The following is a 12105-nucleotide window of genomic DNA, read 5'->3' as shown; positions in this document are numbered from 1 at the left end:
CAATTGAAACTATTCTGAAGCCACAATACATCCCACTCCACGTGAGGAGCACATAGGTCTGGTCCGACACGGTGACTTTCGATGTTGCAAACGTACGTCTCTGGATTTCAAACCTTTGTGCAGAACAAAGCATGTGAGCGGTAGGGCCAGTGTTCCAATAACAAAATCCATACCCTGAAGTAACCGTTTCCTGCAATATTCCAGGGAAAGAACAGCACCAAAGCCTCGATCCGCGAACGCGTTTCTCGGTTCAGATATTCAAAAAGCATTTACCACAGGGTTAAGTTTGCACCGTTTTTTTGAAAGAAAGACGCAGCTGAGTTGCATGCTTTAATTTGTTTTGCAACATTGCGACTTTTTTGTCTTTTTAGAAAGGAAATAAACAGGTGTAAACAGTGAATGTTTTGAGAATGTACTTTACTAAAAACCAAGAGTCAACAGGACAGACTGTACCGTGCCTGTGGTGTTTACGAGATGTGAATATCGACTCTGTCAAATGCACAGTACTTAATGAGTAACTGCCGATGTGTATATATAGTGCTGCTGCTCCAGTTAAAGCAGGTCACCGCTACTCTTACCTGGTAGACATAACGTTGCCTGTACTGTACAGCTTTTGCAATTTCGAGACTGACTGAAATCTAATACCCGATGAAATGAGTTCATGTATTAGAAACCCGCGTAGGAAAGTCACATTTCTAACACTGGATAAGAGCGTCTGCTGCTAATAATAATAATAATAATAATAATAAATAATAATAATAATAATAATAATAATATCGCAATTTGTATAGAAATTAGACTGTATTGTTCCAAAATATATAGCATACACCAAATGTTAAAACCATTAATGTAGTTATGTTTCCAGTTACAGCTTAACCCATAATAGCAATACAAAGTTACTCATTGCTGGGTTTCGATAATATGTAGCTCATGCTTACAGGGATCGGCTTATGATAGCATTGCAAAGAACACAGCTATTTTTTTATTTATTTGACTGACAATATATTATTATTATTATTATTATTATTATTATTATTATTATTATTATTATTGTTGTTGTTGTTGTTGTTGTTGTTGTTGTTGTTGTTGTTTTTATTATTATTATTATTATTATTATTATTATTATTATTATTATTATTATTATTATTATTATTATTATTATTATTATTATTATTATTGTTGTTGTTGTTGTTGTTGTTGTTGTTATTATTATTATTATTATTATTATTATTATTATTATTATTATTTTATTATTATCAATGATCAACGTATCAGTAGTAGTAGTAGTAGTAGGATGTCTTAAAGGAGTATGCATTTATTAAATAAAATATGAGAATTAAGAAGCTAAGTGGCAGGTCATTAATTTAATTGACACATGGCCAATTATCGACGCTATCTTAAATTCAGATAACAAATTTACAGCTTTAAAATCCAATTAACCATTTTATTGCCAAATAACGGTTTAGGAGTCAGCCTCTTCAAAGTTTACAGAACGAAACTCAGTGTCCCTGGGACATTATTAACAATTATATAAATATATATAGATATATATAATATAATAATGATATATATAATATATATATATATATATAATATATATATATATAGGCCTACCTTAAATGTCAAAGTAAAATCAAATACACCTTGTTTGTTCCTTTGTATTTCTGTTTTGTTTCCTAAAATATATAAGGGTTCATAGCGTTACAGATTGTTACATGCTGCATATTGACTCACAAACCTCTTATTATAGAATGGACTGCATGGGACAGTCGGTGCTGAGTGCACGCAAAGCTAAACTCTGCAACAATGAACCCAGAAGACAGAGTAATAATAGGATAGTAGGTGCAGTGCAAGAAAGGAATGGTCTACTCTACCTCAATATGAACTTTGAATAGCAGGCTTTCAAATGTACCTACTGTAGTCTATTACAAAGTATACATATATGGTACAAAGTACACATGTATGTTAAGGCCCAATTCTGCCCATTGATTAAATGCCTATAATACACATCAGGTGTTGTTTTAGATCAGTCTAACATGTAATTTTGTATTTCTTTGACAGTGAACTGCATTGACATCAAAAATCACATTTTCTTCCATATGACTTCACATGAAAAAATAAATCAAATTTCACTTGCCGTTTTGATAAAAGCCACTATGTTGGTCGTGGTAACATGTGTGGGCAATGTAATCTGAAAGCATTTTCTTACAGTCTCTTAATTGAACTCACAGGGGAGCATGCACTCCCCTTGTGAATCTGCATGGAAACACATGTTACCAGTCAATGGGGACACTGCTTTCTTTTTTATATGGAAAACACCATTAAGATCCTCAATTATGTGGGCCCTGTCCTCAGTTCAGTATCTCTTTTGGGGGTCTTTTTGTTGCAAATTGCAAAACAAGGAGATCCAATCATTGTGACTATATCTGGGATTTACAATGCTCCTCTACTTAGTCCAAAAGACAATTCAATTACAGCAGGCAGTCCTTCATTGTCCCCAGTTAACAGCCTTGGGAAAATTGTGGGTATCAAGGGATCAGTCTGATGAAAACATATAGCCTGTGCGACACAATCATTTATTCGGTTTTGGGATAGACACTTTAAATTGGTTTTAAATGTAATGACACATTGAATATTACAAGCACATTCAATTTAAAGACAATTAAGCCTTAGGTTTAATTTAGTTCAAAGGGGGGGGGGGGGGGGGGGGGGGGGGGGGGGGGGGGGGGGGGGGATGGAGGGGGAGGGGGGTTGTATGAGGCATCCACCACATTAACAAATGGCTTAATGATTAAATAATGAATGAAAAAACATTTTTTGAATGAAGGCACTAGCTGAAACATTTGTCTACTCGGCTCTTTTAGTGTCTCATTTTCACCTGGAGTAAAAGTTTTTAAAGTTAGGGGTGAGCAGGAGCATAATAAGGAACATAAGAATACATAAAAAATTACAACAATACTTCTAAGAGACAGGCTGGTAGCTAATAGTTGCTAATGTCCATAAAAATAAAGTCAAAATCACCAAGGAAAAACTTTAATTGAAATGCTGTATTAAATACTGGCTGTAACCAAATGCAAGCCCCTGCCCCCACTGCCCAGTCCATTTGATAATGAGAACGGGTCACAAGTGGACTAGAAGGAAGTGTGAGGAGTTGGCATTGGTATGTGAGAGGGGCAGGCCACCATGTGTGTAGATGTACAGAAAAAGGAGCAACTTGTGACACTGCAGGAACTATGTTGAGACATTGTGCTGTTTGTTGACACCAGCTTGATACACTGTTTCAGGTTGCAGGGTGTTTCAGAGGATGGTGAACCAAACTGAGTTTACAATGAAACAAATAGGATAACTGTACCGTGCATCACAAAGTGAGCAAGCCATATTTAATATCTATAGCAAACGTGTCACCAAACATGACTGTAGCCTAATCATGTTATTTGTTTTTGGTACCATTATAAACACGTTGTTAGGTATATTATTGGTTGGGGTTTCCCATAATAAATGCTGCAGTATAAAATTATTATTATTATTATTATTATTATTATTATTATTATTATTATTATTATTATTATTATTATTATTATTATTAGTTATATTCACCTTCCTAAATCCCAATGTATGAACTCTCCTAAATCCCAATGTATGGTTGGTCACACATGTATAATCTTGTTATACTAACAGCTATCGGATCATTCTTGTCAAAATAATCCACGCATCTCTTAGTTTCTCTAAAGCATGTCTGATCTATGTGTACTGCTACAAAGCCATTGGGTTAGTTTCAGATGTGATACATGAACTTTGATGAAAGAAAATCTATTCACAATAAAGTTTAATTTTACTGTTCAATTCCAAATGTGGCCTATAATTAAACTGTCTGCTCAATAATTATGCAAACAGTAGCATTGCATTAAAAACATGTTTTTATGTAAAATGTATGAACATCTCAATTTAAAGTCAAAATAACAGATAAAATAAAGGCAGCACACGTCTTCATTTATATGAAAGAGTTTGTTTCATTGTTTCAGTGCAAGGTGCACCTTCATTTATATGAAAGGGTTTGTTTGTGCTACACATTTGTTCGAGGAAGGGGCTCTTAAGCGGCCCAGTGTTTTTGCTGATGAAAGAACCCTGGAATTTCACACTGTGCTACCAGACAGCCACAATAGACTGTACTAAATGTGTCCTTCCAAAGTATACCAAACTATCACTGTTTCTAGATATTGAGGTCTGGTAGTTAATTCTACTAGATTTGTTTTAATACCTTTGGTATTGTCACAGTAGATCTAATTATAGTCTGGCTGTCATCAATAAAAAAATAAAATTCTTCTTCATGTCATGGCTAAAATATAACTATCCATACATTTTAACTATAGTGCTGCTATCCTTGTAGAGGCTTTTAGAGAGCGCCAGATAACTAAGTCTATTATAAGGATTTGCACTGTTTAATGCTAACACTGCATGAAATGCACAAAAGCAGTTAGCTTTAGCTTTTTAGTTTTGTGATAGTTATCAAGTGAGCCTACTTAACGCACTGCAAGTGAAGCTGAGGTCATAGCTCTTGGGTTCATGAAGCGAATGCTCTGGAGCCAGGTCACAAGCACAAGCACAGTACTTGAGAGATAAGAAGGAAAGTTAGGTTCAGTTACACAGCCCTGCCTTTGTTATCAAGGAGGAAGGGTGCTTTCCAGTTACCTGTCTGCTTCCAGCCATCAGATACACATTCGATCCAGTTACAGTTACGATCCCCTAATGAGTCTGAGACCCCAGATAAACCAACTCAATCAGCTTGATGCCAGATTAGATAGTGAGTGAGTAGCTAGCGCACTGTCTGTGGAAAGCGCATCTTCTCCAAGCATCCTTTTCACTGTGCATGAATGGAGAAAGGCTGCGGCACACAATCACGAGCATGTAGAGGAATGTGCAGAAAAAATGTATTAATTTACAATTGATGCTGTGCTATTTTGACTAGTTCTAGAAATCTAACAATTTTTTGGTCATTGGTGTAGAAAATGGGCAGGTATCAACATTCCTTTCTAAGGAGCCTTGATACTAGTCTAAATGGTTATATATAAACAAGATACAAAAAGATTAGTACTAACCTTCCTTACTGGAAGTTTAAAACATGGATTCAGATATGGATTTTACTTGGAAATGATAACATGCACATGGAAACAATTAAGCATGAGTTTATTTATTTGGGTAGGCTTGTTCTACAATTTGATTCTAGAATAATGCAGTTATTGTTGCTGGACATTTCTCTCAATACCATTCACTACTGTATAGTTTATTAGACACAATTCTGACTTCAAATGGTATAACAGCCTGTTAATGCTTCCTCAACAAATATAATTAGAAGAAGAATCTGTTAAAATATTATTTACTTGAACCAAAAATAATCAAAAGCTTCTTTGGGTGCAACATTGTGTGATAAGGGGATGTAAAATAATAACTTTGCGATGAATTTGAAATATTCTATTCATGGAATTTGGAAAGACGTGTGTGTATAAACGAAGATTATTACTGCGTGGTTTGTGCACGTGCCAGTCCAGCAATGAGAGAAAGCCAGTGAGATCATAAGAAAACATTACAACTGCATGGTGGGCGTATCTTAAGTCCGTTCAAGTAACCCAATGTATTTTTAACCCATGTTTTTGCCTGTGCAGGTACATACGTTTATTTGCTTTTAATTCAGTTTCAATGGAGATAGTCAATCTTATGATTTAAAGAAAAAAGAGTCTGGTTTATTCTTAGTAGGCCTACAGAATAGATCAGCTTTAGAGTGACTCCACAGGAGTATTATATCTGTTGGGCGAGGTTTGATTTTTACGCATCAATGTTGGCAATACAAAATATAACATATTTGAATGCATATTTTAGATTGTATTGTAATACATTAAATTACGTTTATAAGGTCATGGAATGAATAGGGAATGGTTTCAGGGATTTTTATTATCCAGAAGGATAGTTAGTTAAGCATATTGACACACATAGCTGTGTGTGAGTCGCCGAGGAGCGTTGAGGAAATCTCAAATCAAACAAGGGCAGTTGTTTGTGTTTACTGATAAAGGAGGAATATAAAAATATCTAGGTTAGCGTTAGGTCTTAGTGGTTAGACAGTTTGTTGATAAAAGGAAAACAAAAGTAAAACTGCTATTGATATGCAGCCGGTTATATTATAATGTTTAAATAATAAGAAGACTACAAAGCAAAAGGCCCATCAGCAGAATAGGTCAGTGGTAGGCCTAAGACATAACAGGCAATAGGCAGACAGATGGACACATAGCATTTATGTTTCATTTTCTCCTTAGGCCCGTATCGGCTATTCTAATAATGTCCTGGGGAAAGGACACGTGATGTATGCACCGTTGATCACTGTGGGCCTCAGTAGGTATAGCTTGCTTGAACGGTGTTGTAATATCTTTAGCAGGTAATACCATGGATACGAATACTCATCAGCGCACATAAATTACAGCTGCACCGCGATTCACGAATCTTAAACTGACAGCAGAACACCCTGAAGACACCGAGCTGACAGTGCTGCAGGACACCAAGAGCGGGATTCACTCAAAAGTATGCCTGAGTGGAGCCTACGCCTCAAATAAGTTATGAGATTTATATTTCACCTACTTTTAGTTTACATTGAGATTAATGCAAATGCCATTAAAAACAGCACTTTGTGCGGTGAACACATTCTTCAGTTTATATTGTTGGTATACACCGCCTGGGGTTAGAGGCTGGGTTATACTGCTGCCTTTCTGTAATTGCTTAGGGGGTGGAGTGGGGAAGGACTGCCTGCGTTGAGAGATGTGGAGATAAAGAAAAAAGGTACATGTAGGCCTATAGTATTTTGGTAATGTGTGTGCAAAATAAATCACTCAACGAAAACAGTGCCTGTGTGGAGTCTGCTTTAATTAATTATCACAAGCCTTTACACATTCATAATAGTATATTCTCACCCATTCATTTTCAGGTACAGCGCGAGCGAGGTATCCGAGGCTACCTGTCGCCAGTTCGATTCTTATGGAATATAGAAACGCGTGTTTGTAATTCCAGGTGATAACGTGTCGCGAGACCTTTCGTATTTCCACTTACGCATTCCAGGTATAGCAACAGGCCGCTGGGGCTCTTTTGCGAGATCGTAATCAAACACGATAGGTCTTTTGACTGCTATTTCGATCAGCTATCGCAGTCGAATCGTATTGGTGTAGTGCTTCAATGCGACAGGCAGGCTAGCAAAGTGTACCCCCATAACACAAGGAGTGTATTCTGAATGGTCTTGGAAATCACATATACGTGATCATAGTCATATACGTTTAAGTGACCTAACACAATGTTCTGTCTAATTTATGCTCTACTTGTAATTGTATATATTCCCGTGTAATGTAGGGGAGACCGTGTTGGTTGTCACACGGGTTGGTTGTCACAGTGCTCATAGCTATGAAACTAGATGGCGCAGGCAGGTGATACTAACACTGAAATGTGTGTTCTATTGTCTGTAAGTCAACCATCTTGTAATTTGAGCTCAATTCCATCTAACATAAAGGTTAACACATATTTCTTTTTTTCATACCCAAAATAACAAATGCATAGCTTGTTATTTATGTTATAACTCTTAGTAGTATTGGAGTTTGTTTGAACTGGTGGCCATGTTAAATAGAACCAGATACTGGCTTTTGATGTAAAAACAAAACCAGTACGTTCTCCCAGTAGTCCTGAGAGAATTAAATTATCATGTGAAGTCTGGCTGGGGCAGGTTGTCACATAGTCTTGGGTGTTGGTTGACACATGCAAATCCTATAGGAAGAAGTCTTATATTTTTTCTTTCTACACCAAAATGTGGGATATGTCACCATGTAACGCTTATTTAAATGATTTACTGTTTGTCCTCTGGTTCTGTGGAGGCTGTGGTATTATTTTGTAGCATGGGTCAACATTTCAAATATATATAGGTCTGTATTTTTATGTTCACATAAAAGGTAAAAATACAACTTTTTCTGTCATTGTACACAGTAGAAATTTTATGTTATTAAAAAAAAAAAAAAAAAAAAAAGTTGCATTATTGTCTACTGTAAAAGCAAGAACATACGTTGTGACAAGGGCAGGCTGTCACAGGTGACCGGCGCATTTTTAACCGTCTAAATATCATATCTGGAATACATTCATGCTGAAATAAAAAAACATCCATTTGTAGGTGAACCTCGCAGCATGGCACCAGATTGAGGAAAATAATAAAGAGAAAAAGGGGTGACAACCAGCCCCGGAGTCCCCTACATGTTTGGAAATGCACTATAAACACAGCATTGTGTTAAGAGTTATTTAAGAAGTCCACTTTATTATTTAATTTAATAAGGATTCAGTGTGTTAGAACACATGTGACACATATAACGAGCCTAATTATTAAGGGGAATTGTGGGTTGTGTTCGAGACAAACCGGGCAGGAAGGTTGGTAAACGCATCTGCTGAAACAGCAACAAAAGGGAAACGTTATGCTAGCAGAGCAGAGCAGAGCAGAGCAGAGCAGAGCAGAGCACAGCAGAGCAGAGCAGAGCAGAGCAGAGCAGAGCACAGCAGAGCAGAGCAGAGCAGAGCAGAGCAGAGCAGAGCACAGCAGAGCACAGCACAGCAGAGCAGAGCAGAGCAGAGCAGAGCAGAGCAGAGCAGAGCAGAGCACAGCACAGCACAGCAGAGCAGAGCAGAGCAGAGCAGAGCACAGCACAGCAGAGCAGAGCAGAGCAGAGCAGAGCAGAGCAGAGCAGAGCAGAGCAGAGCAGAGCAGAGCAGAGCAGAGCAGAGCAGAGCAGAGCAGAGCAGAGCAGAGCAGAGCAGAGCAGAGCAGAGCAGAGCAGAGCAGAGCACAGCAGAGCAGAGCAGAGCAGCAGAGCAGAGCAGAGCAGAGCAGAGCAGAGCAGAGCAGAGCAGAGCAGAGCAGAGCAGAGCAGAGCAGAGCAGAGCAGAGCAGAGCAGAGCAGAGCAGAGCAGAGCAGAGCAGAGCAGAGCACAGCAGAGCAGAGCAGAGCAGAGCACAGCAGAGCAGAGCAGAGCTAGGTAACAGATAACCCTACTGCAGGAAGTACAGATTAATAAGGACGTTGTATTGTTTTAATTTAACAGCCGTGTAACGGTTTCCTCAAAGAGGATTAAAAGGACTGATAATTGCAAATAAAATAAATCCTGCTAGCGGACCAGAACATGGGAGCAAACAGACGGAGGCCCGTCACCCTACACACTCTCAGCAGAAGAAGAGAGGGTCACTCAAATATATTGATCAATTTTAAATTGTATTTATTTATATAGCGCCTTTCATACCACAGTATATCAAAGCGCTTTGCATGTCTGTTAAAACAGAAATAAGTCTGCAGTATCAGGAAATAGTAAAAACTGCAAAATAACAATGCATCATAATAATAATAACAATATCAATAAATAATAATAAAAACAATAAGAACCCATGTGAAAGATACTGCGCACACATCTTCCGATGCCCTCTGTCGCTGTAATTGTCTCTGTCTTAACTGCACTGCATGCATTAGCAGTCACGTTTCTCAGAGTTCGGTGACTGTGGTCCTCCTGTCGTATTTATACACCGAGTAAATTGGTGTCTGTGAAATACGACGGGTAACACGACCAAGGGTGAGCAGCGTTATATAGAAACGTTACTTCTGTCGTGTCATATTGTGCTCCCGACGTCGTGCTAGCCTGATACGACATCGTATTTGGTGTACTGAAACGAGTCACAGGACACCCCGCTGTAGGGCACAGAAAATAGAGGCCATGTAGAAACAGTGCAGTCTGCACAAGATCAAGACTGTGCCATCATGTATAATATCTCAAAGCCGAAACAGCAAAATGCAGCTGAAGAGATATTTCAAGTCGATTATAGATAGATAGATAGATAGATAGATAGATAGATAGATGTAGACAGACATAATGCAGGTCTACAGCTGATTGACCAAAAGGTTTGCATCGCACTACATATATGAAACCTGCTAAATAATGTTACTTTAACATATTGATTTACATAACGCATTGTAACTGTCCATATACTTAACGAAAACCTGAAAAAAAAAGAATAAATGTGACATTTGGAAATCTAGAATGAGATACTGTGCTAGTATGGCTTTGGGTAAACGTTTGCGATATTGTTTTGGAATTCCATGATAGTGAATGAAAGATCGAAATCATGCGCATATGTTTTTTTTTTTTTTTTTTTTTTTTTAATTATTTCTCATTCGTCCTTTATCCCTTAACACAGCTTGGACTATTCTCACTGTGCTGTCCTTTAATATACTGTGGGATAGCAGCTCCCCTTGCTAAGAGATAGGATTAGGAGCATTTCCAAAGACAGGGTGTTAAGTCGGCTAGTGTGAACTGTCCCACCCCAGCACAGGCTAAGCAGAATTACAGCTTGTAAAATTGGTACAGCAGTCTCCCAGGAGACAGCGCGACCTGGGTGTTCCAGACACACCACGCTTTTCCACACGGGAATGCTCTGTACATTACCTTTTTCTGTGAGGTTTTTTATAGATAATTCCGCACCTCCAGGTTATATTTAGACAATATTAAAAATACAAACGTCAATTAAATTTTATAGAACGTGTTTATGTTCAACATTTTAAAAATTAAATGCGACAAATGGGATATCGTCCACCTTTAGCCTATCGAATGGTTTCTTGTGTAATTTGGTAGCTGGCTTACAGGAACAAATGTCTACCGGTAGTAGTTTTCGTTTTAGCAGTAAGTTAATGCAGACGGTGCGTAGGACTAAGTGTTAACAGCATTTCATTCGATAAGTCATTGGTTGATTGATTGATTGATTGATTGAGTAGAATCAGATATTTTCTCCAATTATGTCTGTGGTTTTGGTAATCCGATAATAATAATAATAATAATAATAATAATAATAATAATAATAATAATAATAATAATAATAATAATAACCCTTATTTAAGCCTATAGTAATGATGGTATTTCACATTTAGTGGAGGTTTACCGATTTCAATGTGTTTGGAGTGCCTGGGTAGCACTTACGGTCAGTGCAAAAGTGGGCTCAGTAAACAGCTCCTTGTTTCCTAGTAAAAGCCAGACTTTATTCGCAGAATAAATATGCAAATGAGTGACTGGTAAGAACTGTAATTAAATCAGGTTACCAAAGTGAAAGGGTCAACAAGCTGCCTTATGGACCATCGCTGATTTTGTTGCTATAACAACAGTAGACCGGTTCCCTGTGATGTACTAAACTCTGGCGCTTCCACCAAAGGCATTTCGCTGTCTGCTGGTGTTTTGAATCCTTTTTGTGTCCGTGTGCGTGTGTGAAATCTGATTTGGGTGTAAGATGTGCCGTCCTGCTTTTCCTCGCACTGCACTACACTGCACCTCTCAAATAATTTAAAAATAGCTGCAATAAGTTCCATCACATTAGTTGCAGCAAATAAAGAAACCTGTTAGTGTGTTATTGTTGTGGTTTACTCAGATATTGCGCATAATCAATTCTAACCCTCTCAAAAGATAAATGGAGTGTCTTTCTGTGGTGAAGGTGGCACATCATAACCCGAAGGACACACAACGCCAATAGAATACTTCTCAGTTATCCCTACATATTAATTCACACTAAAATGCATTGTTATAATTTATTTACTGTTATTCTTTGCAGCAATACACTGTAAAAAATGAATAAACAAATAAAGACTTTTAGCGGTGAATGTACTGGCGTGGTTTTTCTGTTTTTTTTTTTTTTTTTTTTTTACATTAGAATGAATCTACAAATACAGATTTATTAAGTCAGTATTAAGGTAAATTTACATTGAAAATAGCTTCTTTTTTACAGTGATGCTATAGTTAAATCGCTTCCTTCACTACAGTGTGCTTGTCGGCGCAGTTGATCGGAAGATTACCTCTGAACCTATATATCAAAAGGCTATTCCCATTTAATGCAGCACGGAAGAGGGCTTGACTGAGGTTATTCCCCATCAAGGGATCTGAAATGAAGTACGTGGGTATACACTCATTTAATGACAAGTAATTGACAATCCGAGGGCTTGCATTACGAGCAGAATAGGAGGGTATTAATTATTTAAAAACGATTAGCCTTTCCGTGTGTCCTGCACAGAT

General features: G+C 37.6%; 1 long non-coding RNA gene across 1 annotated transcript in view; it reads right to left on the bottom strand.

Annotated features, from left to right (window-relative positions):
• LOC121315395 overlaps nucleotides 1-12105 on the bottom strand; it is a 37413-nt gene that overhangs the window by 23085 nt on the left and 2223 nt on the right. The gene's annotated exons all lie outside the window — the stretch shown is intronic.

The sequence above is a fragment of the Polyodon spathula genome, chromosome 5, assembly GCF_017654505.1.
Source record: "Polyodon spathula isolate WHYD16114869_AA chromosome 5, ASM1765450v1, whole genome shotgun sequence".
Classification (NCBI taxonomy): Eukaryota; Metazoa; Chordata; class Actinopteri; order Acipenseriformes; family Polyodontidae; genus Polyodon; species Polyodon spathula.
The sequence above is the reverse complement of the archived record's forward strand: the minus strand, read 5'-3'. Positions and strand labels throughout refer to the sequence as shown.